Source organism: Humulus lupulus, chromosome 3 (genome assembly GCF_963169125.1).
Source record: "Humulus lupulus chromosome 3, drHumLupu1.1, whole genome shotgun sequence".
NCBI lineage: Eukaryota > Viridiplantae > Streptophyta > Magnoliopsida > Rosales > Cannabaceae > Humulus > Humulus lupulus.
Window position 1 is genome coordinate 187,708,092 of NC_084795.1, and position 18,906 is coordinate 187,726,997.

Below are 18,906 nucleotides of genomic sequence, written 5' to 3' on the forward strand. Positions count from 1 at the left end.
CCCTGTCTCAATGGCCAACCTGTGCACTGAACCCCTTTCCTGTCCAAACCAGGAGCCATCAAACCACCAAAGGTTCTCATTCTTCCGATCACTGAGTAGCCACACTTACTATATTTCGACGAACGAAAATATCATCACATGTATTCCCTTCATCTTAGATAATGAAGCCCTCTCTCTACTGCCCAAGCACAAACAACCAACTCAGAGTTTAACTCACAAATGACTTATCATCCCCGGCTTCATCCATTTGTACCGTAATCCAAAGTGGACCAACCCACCAAACTCAACAATATGTACTATCGCTATCCTGCCACTTTCGACCTTTTTTTTTTCTACCACAATTGCCTAGTAAGGTTACTTGTCCCAATTTATCCTTCTCATATCACTAAGAATGGGGTTAGCCACACCCATTCACTAATTGATTCCTGAACAAACCCAAACCTTCCTCGAAACTTAGAGGATAAGACTTCCGCACAATAATTCTTGTCTGTTCCTCCTCAGTAACTTGCCTTTTTCATCCATCCAATAAATTCTATCAGACCTTACAGCCTGACTCATATATCAATAAACACCTGCTGCGAATCTCAAGGGAAGGTGGAGGATTCCAACCTCCAACTGTCATCTTCTATCCCCACCAAAACCAAAACTGAATCCGATTAACCATTCTCAATACATACACCCTGAATTAATCTATCTTCACCGACCAAACTTCTCAGCTCTGACGTTTATACCCAAAACCATCTCAAGGGCAAATCCAAACAATCATAACAATCAAACCCAGTTGGAAGTGTGGTCGACGGGGACGTCAGACTCCTATGGGGGAGTGATTATGATAGTTAGTATCTCGTGATCTGTAGGGGGGAAAGACCGAGTAAAGCTATGCAATCCCACACTGCTTGGGGAAGGTCAAGTGTGATGATTATAATATTGTGTAGGTATGGGACTACATAGTTGAAGATGGCTTAAATGGATTGGTGGGTACTACCTATATCAATAAGATGCATATTCTTTTCGGTAGCCCATCACTTGAGAACTCCAAAGTTAAGCGTGCTTGACCTGGAGTAATCTCAAGATGGGTGACCTCCTGGGAAGTTTTCCCAGGAAGCGTGCGAGTGAGGACAAAGCAAGCTGGAAAGACTCGTGTTGGTTTGTAGGGTCAATCGTCATTCTGGGGAGCAACCATAGTGACGTGGGGAGTTACACCCCCTGACCTAAGAGAGAAGCTCAACAGAAGAAGGTTAGAAGTAAGGACAACACCCCCTTTGGCTCCTCATAAGGCCTAAGAGAAGAGAAAGGCAAACACTTCAGATTTGAGGGACTCCTTGAATAGAAGGAGGCAAGAGCTGGACACCGAAATGAGAAGCCTTCAGAGTAAGATAGTCATGATGTTTGGGGGGCACATTATCGATGAAGAGTTCGAGTACGACTCACCCTTCACAAGGGAGATTCAAGTTGAATGACTCCTATCCAACTTCAAAGAGCCTCATATGACCCATTTTGAGGGCACTACAAACCCTAAGTACCACTTGGATGCCTTCAACGATTTAATAAAACTGAGAGGTGTCAATAACAGAGCAAGGTGTCCTTGCTTTGCTATCACGCTGAAGGGGCCTACGTAAAAGTGGCTCAAAGGGCTGAGGCTGGGAATCATCAGGTCATGGCAACAATTTTCTGACGAATTTCTCCAGCATCATCATGTAGTGTACGATTACACCATGCTAGGTACTAGCCTATCTAACATAAAGCAAGGTGAAGTTGAAAGCCTGAAAAGCTATATCCACAGGTTCAACATGGAGGGGGCTATGGTAGGAAGCCTGGCTAGAGGAGAACTTAAGACGACAATCACAGATGTAGTTCACCCAGATAGTAAACTATGAGATAATATGCTCAAAAGAAAGGTCACTGACTTAGACGACTTTTATGAGAGAGAACAAAAGTATATTCATGTTGAAGATGGCCATGAGAACCTAAAGGCAAAATAAAGTGAACCCATTTTCAAGCCCTCAGCCCATGAAGGCTCAAGTGATGCAAAGAAGAAAAGAGTGTATGAAGGGCCAAGGGATGACCACCAGAGAAAGCACGCACGTGGAGGTGGACCCAGGAAAACTCCATACACCTTCTGTACAAACTTGACAGATACCAAGGAACATATCTTCCTCACAAACAAGAATAAGGTGCCCTTAAAAAAAACCATGCAGATGAAGGGAGACCGATCCAAAAGGGACCCTAGTAAGTATTGCCAGTACCACAAGGATATTGGCCACACCACGATGGAATGTACCCACTTGAAAGTAGAAATCAAGGAACTCATACGCCGGGGGCACCTAGGCAGGGATGTTAGAGTGGAAAACTCAGGACCAAAGGATCGACCATCCTATTTGTAGGCTAGAGAGCGAGCCCTAGAGGTGCAAGGAGAAGTAAGAATGGTGTTCAGAGGTCCAAGATTAAGAGGAGATTTGAGGAAGGGATGAGATAGATATTCCAAGGAAGCAAGATGAAGTCCACCGCCGTGCACCATGAGCCTGGAGCAGCGACCCCGAAAGAACTTTAAGGGGGAAAATGATTCGATAACCTTCACACAAGAAGATGTGCGAGGGGTGCATTTCCCCCACAGCGACCCCCTAGTGCTGACCATTCAAGTGGCCAATATGAGAGTGCATCGAGTCCTCGTGGACAATGGTAGTTTTGTAGATATCTTATTTCGCCCCACATTTGAGAAGATGGGCTTGGGAGTCAGGAACATAAAACCCTGCCATACCCCCTTATAAGGATTCACTAGGGACTCAACACAGCCTTTAGGAGTGATTGAGTTAGCCTTCACCATGGGGGAGCAAGCAAGACAAACCACTGCCATGATGAACTTTGTTGTAGTAGATTAGGCTTCGAATTTCAATGTAGTATTAGGGAGACCCTCCCTAAGAGAATTGAAAGTGGTGACCTCGATATATCACCTGTCTGTTAAATTCCCAACCCCTGGGGGGATAGCAAGCATAAAAGAACAAAAGGAAGCAAGAGAGTGTTATAATATCTCTCTTTGCATAGCAACCAAGCCACGAGAACCCATGGCAATGGTGATACATGGAGGCGCAAACCCACATTCACACTTAGGGATGGATGACACTATCATACCCCGAGCATGGAATGCATAACATATCAATGAATCTTACTAGTAAGACTTTCACATCTAATGCAGGAATATATGTACCTTGTTTGTTTGACTTATGTTAATTTCATTAGTTAAAAATCAAAGAGGTTGCCCAGATAACCTCATAGTAGTTGCAATGTTGCCATACGTTCCTTTGTAATCTGCTTGCTATCAATGAAAATGTTTCCTATATCGCATATTACATTCCTTCTATATGCATGCGTCTATATAAAAAATATGCACACATTTTCAAAATCTACGTTGGGAGCAAAATGAACAAAGTGCTCAATGGAATGAATCCCACCAAGCACTTGAGGGGCAGGATAGGAGGCATATATATTGCAAAAAAAAAAAATAGCCTTGCAAGGAATCTCTTGAATTCATGAGGGTTCGATACCCTTATGGATGTCAAGGGAGTCAAAAGGTTCTACGTGGATAACCTCGCGAAAAAGGCTAGATACCTCCACGAGGGGTATGGTCTCAACGAGGACATCCACTGATAAGCCTAGAGCATCTCCTGGATCCATAAGGATTAGCTACCCTTATGGATGCCAAGGGAGCCACAAGGTTCCATAAGGATAAACTCGTGATAGACTAATACCTCCACAAGGGGTAAGGCCTTAAGGAAGACGTCCACCAATAAGCCTAGAGTGGCCACCAAGTCGTCTAGCCAAAAAGTGTCCAACAAGAGAAGCTTGTGAAAAGAATTCAAAAGATTTCATGAGGACAAAGTCCGAATAGAGGCTAATACCTCTACGAGGGGTAAGGCCTCAAAAAGAGCATCCACTAATAAGCCTAGAGCGGCCACCAAGCTATCTAGCCAAAATGGGTCCTAAAGAAGACCCTTGTAAAAGTAGTACTATGCATACTGACGAGAAGGACGTTTCTCGCACAAAATAACAAGTGCGCACAAAGAATATAAAAGGACGCTAAGAACCCAAAGGGTTAACGTGTCCTTACAAGTATAGTCACCAAAAAGACTATCATCATCAGTCCACGGGACACATGAAGAATTCATCAAAGAAGAGGGACTTATCAAAGCCCCTTAGGCATAATAACCAAAAGAGGATGACAAAGGCTCAGAAGGAAAATACATCCTCGTAGCCAATACAAAGATAAGGAAAGGTCCTATATATAAAAGTTCTACACACAATGGCGAACTTAAGAAGACCTCAGACGTAAAAAGTTCCACATATAAAGAAAAGAAGATCCATGCAAAACAAAAAACATAGAATGTTACACAACTGCAAAAAAATATAATAATAAGCCTTGGAGAGGGGCCTATGGGTTCCCACCCTGACCTTTCCACTCTACAATCTTCTCGATCGCATACTCTCCAAAGGGGGATAGGTTGACATCAGGGTTAGTCCTCCACACAGCATGCAACGTGTGCTCGACTATGCCATTCTCAGCGTTCACCAGTTTAACCTCAAGAGCGCTAATCTTCTCATTTAGGGTATGAATATTGGCTTCGAGCTTGATGTTAGACCGAGAAGTCGATGCATCCTTGGCTAGTGCAGCATCCCTCTCATGGACCGCCTCGGCAAGATGGCTCTCCAAGTCACTGACTCGTGTAGACACCCCATCTTTTTTTGCCTTGGCCAAGGAAAGGTCCTTCATTGCCCCCTCAAGCTCGAACTGTAACTGTTGTGTGGATGAGGAGCTTGAGGCGACAAAATGGTGACCCAAGATGGAAGCCTAAGTAAAAACAAAGAAACAAAACAAAACGTCATTGATCAGGCGATATCAAAAAAAAAAAAAACATTAAGTGTTCTGACAAGCACCTGCATAGAGGCTCACATATAAGCCTCACCTAATTCAGTGTCTTGAATATCATACATAGATCCCCACTTGCCTTCAAAAATATTCCCCATGTAGTGGCTCATGGCCTCTCCATACTGAGTCGCAAAAGGATGCCCCCGAGAAGTGGAAGCACGCCTAGAAAAGGAAGGGGATCGGGAAGGCCCTGATCCATCCACAAAGGCACGAGGACCAAAGGGGTGCAGAGTCACCTCTTTAGGAAGCGATGCACCAAAAGGCACCTGTCTCAAATGTGCCCCCAAGGGTGGAAGAAAATCGTCAAAGGAAGGCGAGAAAAAATTCCTCTTCGAGATAGGAGGAGCTGGAGGAGGGGTGTTGAAAGAAAACTCGCCACCTACTACGTGCCACGAGATCCAAGAAGTGACGTCATCGGTGCATCCACCATCGGCAACACATCCAGCCCCGTCAGCCAAGGATCTTAAACAAGAATAGTTCTTGAACTCCACCTCAACCTCATCCTTGATATCCATCAGGCCACCATTGGAGTTGTGATAGTCTTCATCGTCGTCATCATTGTCCATGTTCTCCGGGATAGTAGGACAAAGGACAAGGAAATGACATGATCTGGAGACAACAACTTATAAGAATAGAGATTTCCCTTAGTGAAAATGCTACAGGTCTGCTTGCATGAATCCAGCACAGCCAGGACCTTCGCCATGCGATCGCGGGCAGCCGGGCTCAAAGCAGGGTCGACAACCCCTTCAAGACTAGGTCAAGAAAAAGAAATAAGTTAGTTGGACAAATCGAAGGAGAGGGGTAAAAAATATATAAAAAGATAATAATAAAAAAATTATATGTATATATACAGGAAGAAATAGCTTACTTGAACTGTTGAAGCACATAGGCTGAGTAGATATGCTATTAGTGAAAAAAATCGCTATTCCACGAACCCCTATTGGAAATAGAGCCCTCCACAAGGGAGTACCCAATGAGAGCCGCAACTTTCTAGAGCTAATAGAAGCCAGGGGCTGTTGGGTTTGCCCTCAAAGTAAATAGATGATGGACCATGTAATGCCCTACTACCTTAGAGCCGTTACTAAGTGAGTTTAAAATGTGCATTTAACTTGCTAACCAAGCATTTAACCCAAAAGTGCAACTAAACTGAGTGAAAATCACATAATTTGAAAAATGTAATCATTCATTGAAAATTATAAGTGTTTCACAGTAGGGATCCCAAAAAATACTGCTTATAAATATTTACAACTCAATATATGTTTGAAGTCGACTAAACGACAAAATAGGATTCAGCACAAAGCATCTCCCAAAAAAAATACCCCTGCCCGTGGCAGCCAGGCAGACCAGACATGTACGCATCGCCTCATGCTCTCCATACTCATGGTTGGTCGACTTTTCCCTTGCCCCTAACTACACCAAAGAGCACCCGTGAGCCGAAGCCCAGCAAGAAAACTCCACACAAATAGATAACATATGCATATCAATTACTCAACACAAAACAAATCTGCCAACAGGCAAAACATATACAGCCGTGCCGTCCCAGGTGCTTTACCAGGCCCTGGGTTCACGGTCTACACCGTAAGGATATCCCAGGTATCCCTTAGGGTCCAACCCTAGCAACTTGCACTTCGCGTGCTAAATGCTGCTCCCGACCCTATTGTCGTTCTCGGCCTTCGCCGTCCCCGGCCCTTGTCGTTCTCGGCCTTCACCGTTCATGGCCTATGCCGTTCATTCACATATATGCATACATAGCATGACTAATCAAACACTTAAACACATATTAACATAATCAATGGGCTATGCCCTGCACATAATCATATAGGGTCGTGCCCTGCAACACAATTAGGGCCTCGCCTTGCTCTATGGGTACAACAGTTTTCTTACCTGTGTCCCGAGCTTCTTGTGCACCGAAATCTCGAGAACGGTCCCCTAACCGAGCCTCGTTGGAAACCTAGTCACAACACATACGTAGCAATCTCATTACTAATCAATTCATAATCATCTCCCGGAACCAATCCCGTGCTCCCGGGACCCCCCGTTTCCCCACACAAGGTAGCGAAAGCGTCCCCGAGCCCCCTGAGCGAAAACCCTGAAAACACATTTTCCCCCTGCCCAGAAATTGGCCTAGCGCCGCGGCACAACCGTTTAGGGGCCACGACTCCCAGAATGATGCCCTCCTCCTGATTCAACCTAGCACCGCGGCGCGGAAGAACAGGCTCGCGGTGCTCATACGTGAACCTAGAAAGATGGGTTTTTCCCTAACATTTTACCGAGCCAAAACTCTTCCAAATCAACCCCAAGATACCCCCAAGTCCCAAATCAACTTAAAACCCCATGCAAACAGTATAGTAACCCAGAAACAACATCAACCAGCTTAAATACACATTCAAACCCATAATTCACCAAATGGTTTAAAAATTCATAAAACTTAAACCATAACAGAGCATAACCTCATAAATGCATGAAACTCTCACCTCAAATGGTGATTCAACCTTGAGCTGCTTTCCCTGTCAAATTCCAAGCTCAATTCCACTCATCCCAATTTGAACCTCACTCCAATAATCCACAAGACAACACACAATTCAACTCTCAAACCATAACATTCTTAGCTGAATTCTACAAAATATGCAGAACAATCTTCTAGTTTTTCCTTGGCTTTATTCCCCTCTTGATCCCACCAAACTCCAGAGATCTTCCTTCCTTCCTTCCTTCTTGGTTTCTAGTTCTCTCTAGAGCTCCCAAAACACAATTCTTGCATAGGCCAAAATGTGAGAACGTTCTAAACTTTTCCCTCAGCCAAAGCTTATCTACCACCTAAGCCAAATGATCCAATTGCCCTTCTTTCTAACTTAGATTCTAGCTAATCCTCAAGGGCATCCTAGACTTTTCCTTAATCTCTTCCAAGAATGCCACTTTCCCACTTAAGACAACTATCCTCAAGAGTTACCTATAGTTACCCAAGCTACCAAAGTGCCACTAACCATTTCTCAATAATTCTCATACTCAAGTTATAATTTTCCCAAAATACCCCTAGCTCCTCTCGAGCCGGGTATTTAACCCCGTTGTGACTTTTAGCGAAATAGCTCCCTAGGACCGTCTTGGAACGTGCATCACAATTATATCACCACTCACACGTGGTATCAATCACAATATATACAAATATTACATTTATGCCCTCAACGGGCTAAAATTACAATTATGCCCCTAACAACCAAATGGGGCCCACATGCATATTTAATTCACCTAAACATGCATTTATAATCACATATTCATTAAATTCACATATTAATACAATATAAAAATTATTTCCCTCCAGGCACGCTAATCAAGGCCCCAAGCCTTATTAGCGAATTTGGGTCGCTACAGACCATTTTCATGGAGGGCCCCTGAGAGTGCACTTGCGTGTATAACACGCACAAACAACTTAACACAATGCAAGAGTTGAGAGACAGTTGGAGAGGTGCTTGCTCAAAATATTTGAGTATCTTAACGAAGAAGGGGTGAAGTGGAGATTCCCCTCCAGACTTAATTACTGAGTCGCTGAAAGCTACAAGCACCTCAAGCAGCTCAGACGCACGGTCATTGCAAGATGGAATGAAGAAGCTCATGTTCGGTGACAGTTGATGGGCCTTCAGTGCAAAGCTTAACCTGAGTAAGAGTAGACTCGATGCCTGTGTTCTCAGAATCATCAAGGATCCCCCTCAGCATGTTTGGTACCTGGACAGAAACAACAAGCGGTTTGTTGTGAACGACTGGCTTTATCAACCCCCTAGAAGGTCCTCTACATGTCCTACGTCTACGCGCATACTACTTGACCCTATGACTTTCGGCTTTGGACAGCGAAGAAATGAGGGAAAGACCATGGAGATAAACTCAAATTCAGATGGGTCACAATCAGCACCCCCATGGGCAAAACCCAGAGCCGGGATTCCATCACCATAGGCAGAGGGAGGTTAAAGTGGTAGATTTTATTCTAGGCAAGCGATTTCGGCTATGCAATCTTGGAGGGTTGATTTTAGTTGGAAGACATATGTTTTGGTGCCATGGGGAGAAACCTAAACCCCCACCACTGGTAATAAACTCAAGTTCACTCTCAAGGCCTTGTTCCTTCTGCCTGAGGTAGGATATCCTCTGCAGGTAGAGCATTCGCACACCTGCATTTGCAGAGGATTTGCAAGTGTCGGCCTCAGAGTCAGAAGATGACAACTCGATGAGCTCAATGGTAGGTGGTACTTTAAAAGACTGTCCAGATGCCATAGGCAAGCTAAGACTCGACGATATGTGTGCGTGAAGACAACCCTATATCTACAACACGAGTGTAAAGGACATAAGATAGGGACCCATACGTACAAGCATAACATGCCATGGGAACAAATAACTCTTAAGAAACAGGTACATACTAACCTATGGGCCTACCCTCGTGTAAAAGGTAAAAGAGACATGTATATCACTCGAAGAAAGGAATACTGGGATGTGTGTATACATGTCCTTGGATGTGCTAGGGTGAACGTTTGGATATGCAAAAATGAATCCTTGGGTATGTGGGGGGTGGACCTTAGGGGGTGTGAAGATGATCTCCTAAGTGAAACACTTTATGCTCCTTTTAATACAAACATGGGAGAAGGAAAAATAAGTTCAGAAAAAAAGGGAAGAGGATATGAATTTAAAGGGGCAAAAATTACCTCAATAGTGCTTCTATGGAGGATAGAACTTTAGAGCCTTTGGAAATAGCCTCAATGAGATACCACTAGGCTAGGTAAGTTTTAGCGTGAAGAATAAATCCAAGCATTGAGGTATTTATAAGGAGATTCAAGACGTCAAAGCCCTTGGATCAAGTCAAGGGTGAGTGGTGGAGATCAAGAGTCTTGGCCACCTTGGGATCCGCACTTGGGAATGGTTTGTTATCAATCAATCTTAAAGACACACTTGGATCACCACCAAAGCTTGTTGGATTTTGTGTTTCTTTACTAACTAGAAAGAAACACACCATACACCATCAAGGTGCATTTTGTGCTTCTTCATTCACTACAGGTTATCACCCAAAAGGTGAGCATTCCATGCCCCTATAAGGAAGGTGAAGCACGAGCACTATACATATCACATGAAGAACATATGAAAGAGTCTACGAACACACTTAAAAGAGTTCTCATACAATCTAGGGCAAGTGTGAATATAGGAAAGTCACTAAAGGTGAAAGGCACCCCAGATGAGGGCTGAAGTCGCTGGAGGCGCATGACGCCGAAGGAGGAGGGCCTTGCATAGCGAGGCCCAACATGCTGTATGCCAAACATGTGTCAAGTCTTCTATGAGTCAAGTCCCTTGCGCAGAAGAAGAGAAACATCTGAGGATGAGGGCTTCGCTATGCGAGGCCTAACTCGCCTACGCCTCGCGGAGCCCAAGCACCTTGCGCACCTCCAGGCACCACGCGGAGCCCCAATGCGTTGCCATGTTTCTCCAGATGCGCGAGGCCATGTGTTGAGGACACTTCACCCATGCGGAATACCATGCGAGGGCCTTGTTGCCTTGATGTCGGGGCATGAAGAAGAGCCTCGTATAGCAAGGGGGCCTCGCATACCGAGGCTAGGCTGGGCTTGCTGCGTTTAAGGCTCGCTTAGTGAAGGTTTCCTTGAGCCTCGCACACCTCTAGGCACCACGCGGAGCCCTAGCTCCTTGCACACCTCCAGACACCACTCAGAGGCCCAGTGCCTAGCCATGTTCTCTAGATGCAACAACTTTTCCCATGCACAAGACCATGTGAGGGCCTTGTTGCCCTGATGTCGGGGCATGGAGGAGAGCCTCGCTTAGTGAAGGCTTTGTTGGCTCATCACGTATTATTGGTGCCAAGCCTTCCAAATATACAAGGAGAACTAGTAAGGATGTCCCACACTCAGCAAAATATTAGAAGTTTATGAGATAAGATATATTTTAGAAATGTGAGAAGGACCATGTAACGCTTTACTACCCTAGACCTGTTACCATGTGATTTTAAAATGTGCCATTAGCTCGCTAATCGAGGTACTAGACCAAAAAAAGTGTGGTTAATTAAAATGAAGACTCATTTAAATAAGATTTTGTTAAAAAGTGTTGGACATTCATTTAAATCATGAAAGTGTTACATTGGGATCCCAAAATACTGTTTAGAAACATATTTACAACTCAAAAAGTTACATCACAGTTGACCTAAGAGACAAAATCAAACATTTATAACCTGCTCCTCAAAATATCCTAGCTGTGGTAGCCAGGTAAGCCAAACATGTACGCATCGCTCCATGCCCTCCAACTCATGGTTGATTGACCTTTCCTTGCCCTTACCTACACCACAGAATACCCGTGAGCCGAGGCCCAACAAGAGAACTTTAAAGCACATCATAGAATAATTCATTTCAACAAATATATACTTAATCAAAGATAACAAACAATTTACAGGTTCTTATTGGAATACACAACAACACAATAGCACAACAACATAACAACACAAAAGTACAGTAGTACAATAGTGGCCTTCGCCAATCGGGGTGCACTGTCAAGCACCAAGTTCGTAGTCATAACCGAGCTGGTGTGTATAACACCCTTAGAGGGTCCCGCCTTGGTGGTCTGCATTCAACATGCTTAACACCGATCCCGACCCTTTGTCGCTCCTGACTCTTGCCGCTTCCGTCTCTTGCCACTCCCGGCTCTTGCCGCTCCCAGCTCTTTTGGTTTCCGGCTCTTGCGGCTTCCGACACTTGCCTCTCCCAGTTCTTGTCGATCGGTCACAATCACATGTATGACATAATAGCTATAGATAATACACACAACACTACACACCACATAGCTCTACGGGCACAAACAGTTCTCTTACCTTATGTCCCGAGCTGACAACCCAAAATGATCCCAAGCTTTAGCAGAAAAACCTATTCACCACACATTAATATATAGACATCAATCAGTTCCTAAACAATTAAGAAATTCAGATTAAAATACTAGCCTTTGGGACCTCAAATTCTACTAAACTGGGTAGTAGAATCCTTCCCATGTCTTAACAGTTGGGTTCCCAAGTTTAAAGCCCTCAATTGGCCAACATTTCCTATTTGAGCTGCAGCCTAGCCCTTAAGGGCCATGTCACATTCAAGTCAGAGAGCCTTGGGCTCTCATCAAAGGGACACGGGCCGCGGCGTGTCTCAGCCTGCGTCGTGGCGCCTGGGCAAAATTCGAGGCTCCCCAAGCCTTTGAGATTATGCAGGCCATGGTTTCTGAGGAACAGGGCTGCGACTCGAACCCAAAAACCAAGAAACTCCAACATTTTTAGAGATCTAAACCTCCTACAAATCGATTCAAACATGTTCTAATGCCCGAATTGAGTCCTAAAACTTTCACTATACACAGAGTAGTACATAAACCCTAAAATCTTAACTAAAACCTCATTACAACCTAAATTCAATCACTTGAGTTTAAAACCCCAAAACACTAAAAAACAGAGAGATTCAATAAAAAAACTTGCACAAAACCTTACCTCTATGACGAATTCAACCTTGAGCTAGTTCCCCAGTACTTTTAGCTTGATTTCCCCAAATCCCCAGCCTCAAATCCTCAACTTTTCAGCAATTTTCTTCAAAATTCTCATAACTTCTCAAAAGACCAAGAGAGGGAGAGAGAGCCGAGAGAGAGAGAGAGAGAGAGAGAGAGAGAGAGGCTGAGATTTCCGTTTTGCTTTTCCTTTGTTCTAGTACCCTGTTCAACTTAAGTCATCCTCAATTGCATATTGGCCAAAGTACCCTTAAGTCTATCCTTAATCCCTAAATCCTTCCAAGGGTAATCCTGTCATTCACCATATCCTGCTAATTCCTTGAGTGTTCCTATAATTCCCTGAAATACTCAAATGATTGCTAAATCGCTACCCGTTACCCGGTAATCCTGAACACACACTATGTACCCATAATTCCCCTAGGCTCACCTCGAGCTGGGTACTCGACCCCATTGTGAATATTTCGCTATTCCACTCCCTAAGGCCGTCTCAGATCACACATCAAAAAAATATCACCACAATCTTGTGGTTTCAAGCATTACATACATATAATTCACATTTATGCCCTCAACGGGCCAAAATTACAATTATGTCCCTATTAATCAAAATGGGCTCACATGCATATTTAATTCACCTAAACATGCATCTATAATCACATAATCATTTAATCTACGTAATAACATAATTAAATCAATTATTGCCCTCCTGACACGCTAATCAAGGCACTAAGCCTTATTAGCGAATTTGGGACGTTACAGACCATTAGGCACGTGAACAAGTACAAGGTGTACGATCGTGAGGGAGGAAAAGATGTGATTCTGACATTAGTATCCGACAAGTAGTGGTGATACAAATTAGTATGAGGAGTGGTGGCATGATCTGCGTACCTCTGACCATGTACCAATAATCAACACCAGAACCCTCTGCTCCACTACGTCCTAAACCACTACCCCTACAATATAACTATGTACGATCTTATCCCTTGGGACCACCTTGTATGAGAGGTCATTAGAGCCCATCTATAAATAGGCTTGCACCCCTCAAACCAAGGGGTTGGAAAATTCTTTGTATGCTTAGACAATTACGCAATATATGATATTTGCTCCATTATAGTTCTGTATTTTTCTTCTACAAGTTCTTTCTATTTTCTTTCCATCTAGTTCTTATAATACACTTTGAGTTTTCCGATCCTATTTCGTTGATGAGTTCTCACCGTCAAGAACTTACTTATCATGCACCCACACACACACACACAATCAACACATTTGCACTCAAGAACAAATAAGAAAAATAAAAATAATTAAATCAAATAATTATTCAACTTAACATTTAAATAAACAAAATAAAAAATTAATCAAAAAATAAATAAATAAAAAATTTGGTGAGCTACAATATGCCCTCCTTAAAAAGAATTCTGTCCCGAAATTCTATTTTACAAAATAACTCAGGCTACTTCTCTCTCATGTCTTCGTCCAGCTCCCATGTTGTTTCTCTCTCCGTACTATTCTTCCATAGGACCTTATCTAACAGAATCTTCTTGAACCTTAGTTCCTTGACTCTCTCTTCATTGATACGCGGGCTGTTCATCGTAACTCAGGTCCTGATTCAGCTGCAACATCTCATAACTAAAAAGCGTGGGAGGGATTCGACACGTACTTATGAAACATCAAGGTGTGAAAGACATTATGGGTTTCAGCGAGTGCTGGTGACAATGCTAATTGGTACGCAACTTGCCCAACTCTGTCCAAAATCTAAAATGGACCTATATACCTTGTGTTCAACTTACCTTTCTTGCCCAAATGCATAACTCTTTTCAATGGCGAGACTCTAAAAAACACAAACTCGCCTACTACAAAATCAATGTGCCTTATCTTAAGGTTTGCATATCTCTTTTACCTACTCTGAGCAGAAAGAAATCTCTGGAAAATTTTGTCAATTGCCTCACTTGCTTCCCTAATTTTGTCGGGGCCTAATATCTATTTCTCCCCGACTTCATCCTAGTGTAAGGGAGATCTACAGTTGCGCCCATACAACAACTCATAGGGAGCCATACCAATAGTATACTGGTCACTATTGTTATAAGAGCACACCATCTGGGGTATACTGACTCCAAGACTCCAAAAAGTCTAAAGCTCAACTTCTCAACATATCCTCCTAGACCAGGATGGTTATCTCAGGCTGCCCATCTGTCTGTGGGTGAAACGTGGTACTGAACTTCAACCTTGTACCCATTGCTTTCTGTAACCCTTTCCAAAAGCTTAAAGAAAACACTAAACCACTATCATAGAATATCAAGTTTGGTACCTCATAAAGTCTCACGAGCTCACTAACATATAACTGTGCATATTGGTTTGCTGAATGGGTCATCTTGAGCGGTAAGAAATGAGTAGAATTTGTGACTCTATCAACTATTATCCATCTAGAGTCATGTTGTTTTGTGGTTCTAGGTAACCCTACCAAAAAAATCCATTGCTATGTATTCCCACTTCCATTATGGAATATAGAGTGGTTGTAGCATCCCTGCTGGCCTTTGATGTTTTGACTTCATTTGCTGACAAGCTAGGTATTTGGCGACAAACTCAGCGATATCTTTCTTCATTCTCGATAACCAATATAATGTCTTTAGGTCTTGGTACGTCTTTGTAGATCCCGGGTGCAAGGAATAGGGTGTCGTATGAGCCTCTGTCATAATACTTGTCTTAATCTCATAATCATTAGGCACACAAATTCTATCCTTGTATCGCAACAACCCTCCCTTGGACATAAAGAAGTCACCGTTGTCGTTTTCTTGTACCAAAGCCTCCTACTTCACTAGGGTTTCATCTACTTTATGCCATTCCCTAATCTGATCTAGCAAGGTGGACTATAGGCTGAGATTTGCTAGGCCTCCTGTTACCAACTCTATTCTTACATTTATGATCTCTTTCTGCAATCGTACCTCTATTGTACTCAGGATCAAGACACTTCCATGTCCCTGTCTACTCAATGCATCAACTACTATGTTGGCCTTGCCAGGGTTGTATAGAATTTCGCAATCATAGTCTTTTAATAATTCTAACCACCTCCACTGTCTCATATTCAACTCCTTCTGAGTGAAGAAGTATTTTAGACTTTTATTATCGGTGTCAATCTCACACTTTTCTCTGTATAGGTGGTGTCTCCAAATATTTAGTGCGAACACTATTGCTTCCAGCTCTAAGTCATGAATAGGACTCCTCTATTCATAATCCTTGAGTTGTCTCGATGCATAAGCCCCTGCCTTCCAATCCTACATCAGCACGCATCCCAGACCATTATTGGATGCATCACAATACACTACGAATTTTCCCTCTTCTATGGAAACACAAAGAATAGGTGCAGAGATCAATTTATCTTTCATAGTTTGAAAAATGTCTTCACATTTCTCAGTCTAGGTGAACTTCTGGTGCTTTCGGGTCAGATTGGTCAAGGGTGTTGAAATCTTGGAAAAACCCTCAACAAACCTTCCGATAATAACCCGCTAGTCCTATGAAACTTCGAACCATAGAGGCATTCTTGGGTTGGGGCCAGTCCCTTATGGCCCCAATCTTAGTTGGGTCCACTGCTTTCCCATCTTTGGACACTATATGTCCTAGGAAGGTTATTGTTTCAACCAAAATTTACATTTGGAAAACTCAGCGTAAAACTGATGTTCTCGAAGTCTGTTAAGCGTTAGCCTCAGATGCTCTTCATGCTCCTTCTTAGTCTTAGAGTAAATTAGGATGTCATCTATAAACACCACTACAAACTTGTCCAAGAAGTCCTTAAATACCATGTTCATCATATCCATGAATGTCGATGGGGGCATTATTGAGTCCAAAAGACATCACTAAAACCTCATAGTTCCCATAGCGAGTTCTGAATGCCATCTTGGGAATATCACCTTCCTTCACCTTTCACTGATGGTCTCCGGATTGCATATCAATCTTGGAAAACACTACTACCCCTTACAGTTGGTCAATAAGGTTGTCTATCCTAGGCGAAGGATACTTGTTCTTGATTTTTACCTTACTAAGTTTTCGGTAATCGATGCACATTCTCATACTTCCATCTTTCTTCTTCCCAAATAGTCATGGTGCCCCCCATGGTGAATGACTTGGTCGAATGAAACCCTTGTCCACAAACTCCCATAGGTAGGTCTTAAGCTCTGTTAACTCTACAAGTGCCATTTGGTAGGGTGCCTTAGATATTGGTGTTGTTTCCGGTGCAAGTTCAATTACAATTTCAATTACAAATTAGATTTCTCTATCCGGGGGTAATCCTGGTAGATCCTTGGGAAACACTTCCAGGAATTCACATACTATGTGAACATTCTCAAGTTTCTATTATGTTTCTCTAGATTTGTCCACAACACTTGCTAAGTATGTTGAACACCCATGCTGCATCATGCTTCAAGCTTCCAATGCTGAAATGATAGGCATGCATAGTCCTGTCAGTTCTCCCTTAAAATAAAAATATTCTCCTTTTTCTAGTTTGAACTCTATTATTTTTCTTCGACAATCTATGGTTGCTCTGAATTTAGTCAACCAGTACATTCCAAGAATTGCACCGTAATTCAACATATCTAATCCTATGAGGTATTCTAGATATTCCTGTCCTCAACTACTATAGAGACTAATTGTAACCACCTAGATGTCAACATAATCTCTCCGGATGGTAATAGTGTACTAAAGCTACTCCCAAAGAGTTTACAAGGAAATCCCAATTTATCAATTACATTTAAAGCAACATTAAAATGAGTCACTCTAGAATCAATAAGGACTCTACACATCACAACAGTAATAGAAAGTTGACCTGCGACAACCATGTTTCTATTGGCTACCTCTCCCTGGGTCAAAGCAAAGACTCTAGCTGGAACTAGAATGTTGTTGTTTCCAAATCCAAATCCTACCCTGCATTGTGGGTAATCCTTCTTCAAGTGGTTTGCTTCACCGCTCTTGTAGCATTTGTTTGAGCCTACCTAACATTCTCCTAAATGTTTGTGTAAACATTTGGGAAAATTGGGGAACTCAATCCTGCGGTTCTGGTGGTTCCCATGATTGTTGTTGTTGTTGTTGTTATTGTTGTGATTACTATTGGAAGCTGTGACCTTGGGCCTTTTGTCAGTGCCACTGTTTTGAACCACTTGGGCCTTCCTCTTATTATTTTCTTGCAAGGCTTTATTCTTGTTAGCCTCTCTCCTTGCATCAACGTCTTTCCATATACGGTCCTCCATGTACTCAGCGTCTAAAGCTTTGTCAAGAATTTCAGCATAGCTAACTAGTTTCGTACTAGTCATCTTGACATCCCTGCCAATCATAGGCTTTTGCCTCCTTATGAATCTCTGAACTCTCATGGCCTCTATTGGGACTATCTCAAGTGCAAACCTTGTTAGTCTGTCAAATTTTTGAGCATACTCTGTGACTGAAAGACTGCCCTGTGTCAGTGTCAAAAATTCATCAACTCTGGTTGCCAGTATTGTAGCGTTGTAGTACTTTTTGCTAAAGACTTGTAAAAGTTAGCCTAGGTCATGGTGTCTAAATTTCGTGTCTACTTAACCACGTCCCATCAAATTCTAGCAGCCATCTTTAGGATTTCTAATTATCTTGTTGTCCCTGGTAATCCTTAACTTGTACCAGTATCCTTTGTCTTGTTTCGTCGTGTCGTAACTTATTACTTGTCCTCATTGTTGCATCGGTTCGTAGCTTGTCATTTCCTCTATGTTGAACTTTGTTGTCATGGATTCACTCGCCTCACCGCATCCTTAGTCTCCATTCACTCCATCGAGGTTTTGCTATTGTTCGCAACCAAATTTTGTTGCATGTCATCTTTGTATGCTCCTCCATTGAAGACTCCTTAGCGACTATGCATATCTATCTATTTAACAACATCACCTCACAAGATAATGTCATGTAGTAAACTCCCTAACCTATGTCTTCTAACTTATTGACAACTGCATCATAAAGCTTGTGTATCCTTTGATCTTAATAGTGTCCAATTATATTACCGTCGTCGTATTCCATTCTCCATTTTACTTGAAACTTGATAGGGTCATTCTTGCGATTTCCTATGATAAATCTCATCCATTAGATTCATTTATTCACAACAAACGTCTTTCAGAGAACTGATATTCTTAATCTCTACAGTATACCTCGTCTATAAAACCCCTTAGATCCCACTGATCTCTTCGAGAAGTTTCCTTCTAGAAGTCCTAATTACTGGAGGCATAGTAAAAGGTTTGCAAACATAGTATTAAAACTTAAAAGATAGTGAAGCAAATAAAACAAGTCGAATATACTTATTACATGGTGAGATGAGGCTTTCCCAGTCTTTAGTATGTATACAGAGGGGTTCCTTGAAAAATGAACGACTGTCTCTTATACCATTTGTAAAATTCCTTATCTTACTATCATTTTCAAAAGACTACTATTTGTGCTTATTTTGAAAAATGCCAACAATTATCCAAATGTTCAGTGGAGCCTTG